The sequence below is a fragment of the Anthonomus grandis genome, chromosome 20 (assembly GCF_022605725.1).
Source record: "Anthonomus grandis grandis chromosome 20, icAntGran1.3, whole genome shotgun sequence".
Classification (NCBI taxonomy): domain Eukaryota; kingdom Metazoa; phylum Arthropoda; class Insecta; order Coleoptera; family Curculionidae; genus Anthonomus; species Anthonomus grandis.
Window position 1 is genome coordinate 841,272 of NC_065565.1, and position 7,243 is coordinate 848,514.

General features: G+C 31.6%; 1 long non-coding RNA gene across 1 annotated transcript; it reads left to right on the top strand.

The window, feature by feature from the left end:
• The first annotated feature begins 541 nt into the window (after nt 1–541).
• Nucleotides 542–2,556, top strand: LOC126747830 (uncharacterized). Its single transcript, XR_007664428.1, has 3 exons — nt 542–750; nt 1,985–2,123; nt 2,241–2,556. It is a non-coding gene; the product is annotated as an uncharacterized LOC126747830 (long non-coding RNA).
• The last annotated feature ends 4,687 nt before the right edge of the window (nt 2,557–7,243 follow it).

Below are 7,243 nucleotides of genomic sequence, written 5' to 3' on the forward strand. Positions count from 1 at the left end.
TTCATACGCTCTAAATGAGAATTACACACGGAGTCTCTCACTTCATCCAGAATTACTTGAAATGAAATTTTTGCGGCTATCTTTGCTGCCAAATTTTGCTTTTGCAATTTTGATAGGAACAGGTGACCTATATCTTGTTCTTGTTTATGTCCTATATGGCTCTTGCAGAAGTTAACTACACATTTTTTATCTTTCATTATTTTAACACTCATTCTTGCAGGACAATATCCTTCAATTTTATTTGTTCCTTGCGTTTTAAGATTTCTCATGTTCTTCCCCCTTTTCTTATAGGTACCTGAAAAAAAAACAAATTTAAATTAACACATTGACTCTTGATTTCAAAATAAATTGCAACTCACCCGACCTATGACAATTATAGTTTGATGTGGTGTAATCAGTGGCTTTTTTTGAACCATACATTTTCACAAATGATGAATATGATTCTTCCTCCACTTTCCATTTCCAAGATTGAAAATCCTCAAATGTATCAAATTTAATACATTCACTCTTAATATTGAAAAAATGATCACTCCCTGTCAGAAATAAAGTGCTTTGCACATACTTTATTCAGGTAGCGCCACCTATTGATTGGGCTTATTAATACAACGTATGCCGTGGCGATGGTTGCAGATGTGAATTGGGCTGATCTTATGCTGAACAGCTGCGAGGGTGGTAATTGACAATGATATAGTGGGTGTGTGGCTTTGGTTCTTTTGTTGTTTTGATGCTCTGTGCTAAATAATAATTAAGGTATGTAATAAGTATAAATTAAGTTCATCTTAGATGTTTAATAAACTAGAAGTGTTTCTTAATACTATGTTTTTGTTTGACTCGCCATCCGTCCTAAAATTCCATTATATCCAATAGGTTATGGGCCTCAGACCACGCTTAGGACTGAAAATATTTTTTTTTAAATTAAAGAAAAAAAAGGATGGGCAGAGTTAAACATAGTTCATACCTATTCTAGAAGGTTAGACGAAAATTTATAGTTTTTAGAATAAAAAGTTATTTTTTTTATGTCTAAAAATAGAACATAAGTTCTCCAAGAAAAGTGTGAGGTTAAAAACATAGTTGTGAAACATAGATGTTTTTGCAGACAGTTAAAAAAAAAATTCTCATATTCTATCGTTAATTGGTGGTTTAGTTTTACTTTATGTATCAATAAAGTAAAATAACGATAGTGGGTTGCACAAAAGAGAGAATTTTCAAAATCTTTAAGAAGAAATGATTAAAATAATGTTTTAATAAAAACAAAAATTGTTGATGAATTGACATGCAAAAGATATAGTTTATTTTATTAAGTGGCTTATAGAAATTGGGATGTAAATTGTTAGATGTAAATACAATTTACATACTATATCCATAGATGTTTTTAGAAGTAGAAGTTTAGATATCGATTGGTTGAAGTAAATAAAACTTACCACATACTATTATGTGTATAGACTTGTAGATGTAGATGCACAGCCCCTTTACTACTAAATTAAAATAAAGATGGCTGTGGTAGATGTTTCAAGAAGTTTAGATAGTAAATTGTTCGAAGTAAACGCAATTTAAAAACTATATCTAGTATTTTAAAAAAATGAAACAAAAGTTTTAATTTTATTTTACAAATAGAGTATTGAGCATTGCATATTTAGTTATATATTTTTTTAAAGTATGACATGAGTATGTAAATGGATAGTTATTGTAAAATGAATAAATAAAAATAATCGTTTTCATGGTGAAATCTGTGGTACAGAAAGTAGCTTTGATTCGATTACACAGTTGTTATTTCGAGCGTTCAGCTAATGTATTACATGTGCCCGTACGGCCTTTTTCAAATGTTTCGTATGCTGTGCTACGTTACTGGGTAAGAAGGTGTGCGTGTTGCATATTAGTGTACGTAAAAATAACGACTGATTTCAAATCTTTTATGACTTGCTGTGCGATCATAACGGATGAGAAATAATTACCTCAAAATAAGTTTGGTATTTTTTTTTCTTAGATTGTAGAAGATAAGAGGAAAAAAAAAAAAAAGAAAGAATAAATCATGAGTGGAAATGCAGAGCAACCAACACTCGATGGCAATGAGGTAATTCAAACTGATACTCCAATAAACCTGACAGTTGGCCAAATAAATGCAGGTAAAATTTTTTTTTTTGATGAGTAAACAATTTAATAGACGTATGGATATGAATTTAATTCATATGTTTGTATGAAATCCAAACTTTATAGATGAAATTGTTTACTGTCCTTTTTAGAGCAAGGAGTGTCTGTAAGCTCTGTCATGTCAATCGCTACTAATACAACCACCGTAGCCACAACATCAACAGCCACAACAGAGTCAACTGCAGACCAAGAGGCTACAGAGACTCTACATAGAAGTTCTACCAGCTCAGAAATGTTTAAGTTGCTGCAAATGCAAAGGCAGAACTTAGAGTTACAAAATAAAAGTATAGAATCAATGAAAATCTTGATGGAGCATGTCCGGATGGTTTCAGAAAATTTTCTAGAAGCCGAAAGATTCAGAATAACAAATAGAGGACAGAGCCGTATGGAGAGTTCATCTAGAGTAGAAGAAATCCGACCACAAGTGACTGATGAAGTTCTTGACCAAAATATTACACAACTAGATGTCACAAAAGTCTTAAGTCAATCATTAACAACATTAAAGGAAACTTTAGATTCAAATAAAAAGTCGCAAAATTATCATGTTAAAAGAAATTACATTTTAACTCAAAAGGGTGACATAAATATCTGGTTTGATAAACTTAAATCAGATTTGAATTCTAAAGAGTTGTTAGATGTAATAGATGGAACTGTAGAAGGTCCAGTTAATATAGATGAACAAACTTCTCTGAAGAGGAAACAAATAGTAAGAGAAATTATTACTGGTCATATAGATGATAAGTACTACAAGAAGATTCTTAATACACAAGATTCCAAAGAAATTATTGAAATGCTAAAAGAATCTAAACGTGTTGAGAAAAATGTAACACATTCATCAGTCAGAGCAAAATTATACAGTATAAGATTGCAGAAAAATGAGAAAGTAGAAGAATTTTGTAATAAATTTAATAGCATTATAACTGAATATGAAGCTTGTGTAAATGCTGTCCCTCTAGAAGATGAAGAAAAGAGGTCTGCTTTTTATCAAGCTGTTTGTGATGCAGTTCCAGAGATCAGGGCATCTGATGTAACATATAGAAGAGTCACAAAGAAAAACATGACTTTAGAAGAGTTAAAAGCCACTTTATTGGAACTAGAAGCAGAAAGAAAGTCTGGAAGTAATAAAAATTATCAGCAAGATGTAGTAGTACATCAAGCAAAACGATTTAAATCTGACAAAGAAAATGAATTAAAATGCTTCAGATGTAATAAAAATTATCATTTTCAAAATGATTGCCCATTGAAAGACACTAACCAATGGTTTTGTTATAAATGCAAACAGATAACAAATCATAATGGAAAAACATGTTTTCAATTTAATGCTGGTACGTCCAATAGAGGATTGATGAAGAAGCAAAACTTCACAACTGATAGAGGTAGAGTTAGAGGCAATGGTAGAGCTACGTTCCGAGGAAACTTTAGAGGCAGAGCTAGAGGAAATTTTAGAGGTCGAGGGAACTTGAAGATAAAGCAAAAAGAAGGGGACAAGATACCAAACGCAAACAACACAGGTACACATTTAACTATTAATGATAACACTAACAACATTACATTTATTGCGGACTCAGGAGCAACTGAGCATATTATTAACAAAAGCTTAATTTTAAGTAATTTTGAACATTGTACAGGTGAGGTAATAAAAAGTGCAAATAAAAATAAATCAGCTGATATAGAGATAGATGGCAAAGGTGACTTGTATTTAAAATCAAAATTAAGTGTAATAAAATTAACGAATGTATTGTCGGCTGAAAACATAGCTAATAATTTAATATCTTTAAGACGTTTCGCTGATGCAGGTTTAGGCATATATTTAGATGATGATAAGTTAGAAATGTTTGAGAAAGAAACTGGTGAAAAATATCTAACAGGTAAATATGTTAAACCAAATTGGCTCATAACTTTAGAGGTAAAATCTAATATAGACGATGCAATATCTGATTATACAACATACTCATGTATTGCTGAAATTGTGTCTCTAGATGAGTTTCCTGAACAATCTCATACAATTTTAAATGATATAGATGATGCACAAGTGCAAAAGACGGAGGGAGAAAATCGAGATTCCTTAAATTTAAATTCGTCTGAGATTGGGAGGGAGATTCAAAAAGAGAAACTCATAGAGGACGATGTAAACAGCAACAAAATAGATAAATGCACAGATTTCATGTTAGATGAACACATATTGAATAGAAAGGTTTTAGATTTAAATTCAACTAATGCCATAGAAGAATTTAATAATATTAAATCTACTGAGTGGAAGACACAACATGTTAACAAAACATTAAAATTAGATGAAGGCATGTTATGGCACATAAGATTAGGGCATCCTAGTTTGAATTATTTAAAAGAATTAAAGAAGTCTAACGAAATGTTGAAAAATATAAAATTTGATGAAAATATTTTACAATGTGAAACATGTATTTTAGCTAAAATGGAAAAATTACCTTTTAAAGAAAATAGAGTACGAGCAGATAGACCATTACATACTATTCATGTAGATACTATGGGAAAATTTAAAATAACTTCGTTCCCAGGTAGTTTTCAGTATACGATAGTATTTATAGATGATTATTCGAGGTTTGCTAAAATATATTCCATTAAAAATAAAAATGAAGCAGGAAGTAAGTTAGAAGAGTTTATTAAAACAGTTAGAAATTTAAGAGATACAAATGAAAAGGTTTGTTATATAAGAACAGATAATGCAAAAGAGTTTGTTGGTGGTGAGTTTACAGATGTAATGAAAAAAGAATCTATAGAGGGAGATTATGCACCTCCATATACACCAGAGTTAAATGGGGTTGCAGAACGATTTAATAAAACTATACAGCACAAAATAACAGCCTTGTTAATTGACTCAGGATTGCCAAAAACATTTTGGATCCTTGCCGCTGAAACAGCTGTATAATATACAACTGTATACTCTAATATGTATAACAGAACACCACATAAAACCAACAAATTTGAACCACCAATAAATAAACTCAACCCGAAACTCAATACACACTTTGACAAAATAAAAAGATTTGGTTGTTTAGCTTATGCAAAACTTCCTATGGTTGAAACAAAGTTTTCTGAGAAAGCCATAAAAGCAATATTAGTTGGTTACTCACGAACAGGATACACCCTGTGGGAACCAAGTTCTGGCAAATTTCTAAACTCGAGGCATGTAAGGTTTAATGAACAATTAGTATACAAAGATGTGAGTACAACTAAAAATACTGAAGTTATAGAAGTAGAAGAAGGAGACAAGTTAGATGTAGATGGAAAAGAGGCTGAGTTAGATGTTGAGGAAGAATCAGAAAATACTGACAAGAGTTTATCAAACAAAAAGGCTAAAAGAGGTAGACCTAACAAGCATAATTTAGAAGTTAATGCACAAAATGAGGTTTCTTCAAAGAAAATGAGAATCTCTTTAAGAAAAGCAAAATCCAACAAAGATGATAACTTTGTATATGCCACAATAACTAAAGAGGTAGAAACATTTAAAGTAGATGATGAAATAAGACATGCCATGCTAGCTTCAATCAACAAAGACCCTCAAAATTATAATGAAGCAATGTCAAGTGAGGAGAGAGTTGAATGGAACGCAGCAACAAAAGAAGAAATAAGATCTATAGAAAGTAATAATGTCTTTGAGATTGTTGATCGACCTGAAAACATAAAAGTTTTAGATTCTAGATGGGTTTTTCTTAAAAAGACGGGCAAAGAGGGAAATGTTATATACAAAGGTAGATTAGTTATCAAAGGATTTCAAGATAAAAATGATTATGAAATTTCAGAAACATATGCACCTGTATCAGGACTTCCATTAGTAAGGTCAGCTTTATCAATAATTAATAAAGAAAATCTAGATGCAAAACAATCTGATGTTAAAACTGCCTTCTTAAATGGTGAACTAAAAGATCCCATTTATATGGAAATTCCTGAAGGTTATGTATGTAACTTAGAAGTTAAAAAGACAAAAGTATGGAAACTTAACAAAGCCTTGTATGGATTAAAAATTAGTCCAAAAAGATGGTATGAAAGATTCTCAGAAGAAGCAGTCAAATTAAGTCTTGAAAACGACATAAATTAACCTTGTTTGTTTACTTGGAGAAAAGATGGAAAGGTTGCTTTCGTTATATTATATGTTGATGATATGATCACTGCGAGTAACGATCCTGAAAAGCTACAAGAGATTACTACTCATTTCAATAACACCTTTGAGATGAAAGATTTGGGTGAACCAGAAACTTTTCTGGGTTTAAAGATCAAAAGAAATAGAGAAAAGAAAGAAATGATGATTACCCAATCTGAATATACAGAGAAGATTTTAGAGAGGTTCAATATGAAGACATGTAATGCGCAAGACACACCTATGATAACTAGACAAGTCAAAAACAGAAACCTTAGAGGTAGAGAAAACGAAGTAGAGGAAAATAAGTATGTTTTAACAAATATACCCTACAGAGAAGCTATAGGCAGCTTGTTGTATCTAGCAGGAGCTACAAGGCCCGATATAGCGTATTCTGTGAATGTATTGTCTAGAAAACAAAACCAGCCAACAGAGGAAGATTGGACAGAATTAAAAGAATTTTCCGATATCTTAGAGGAACAACTAACTTAGGCTTAAAATATACTAGTAATTTTGATAAGTTAGAAGCTATGACAGACGCTAGCTTTAGAGATCAGGAAAATTCAGCATCAACAAGTGGATATGTAATCCAACTTTATGGTGATACAGTAGCTTGGAGAAGTCACAAACAATCTTCACCTACTACTTCTACATGTCAGGCAGAATATCTTTCTATGAGTGAAGCTTGTAGAGAAGTTATTTCTTTAGACAAAGCTGTTAGAGACATGACAGGTAGAACTAATTATCCAATCACTATTTGGTGTGACAACAAGTCAGCTGGAGACTGCACTAAGAAGCAAGGTAGTCACAAACTTAAAGATTTTGACGATGATGTTGAAAATATTAAGTCAAACCTGGAAAAACGTGAAAAGACAGGTCGAAAACCACCAATGGCTGAGACCCATGGTGACTATGTAAAATCTTGTGTCTTGCAGGGTAAAATAAATGTTGAATGGATATCAACTAAAGAAAACATAGCTG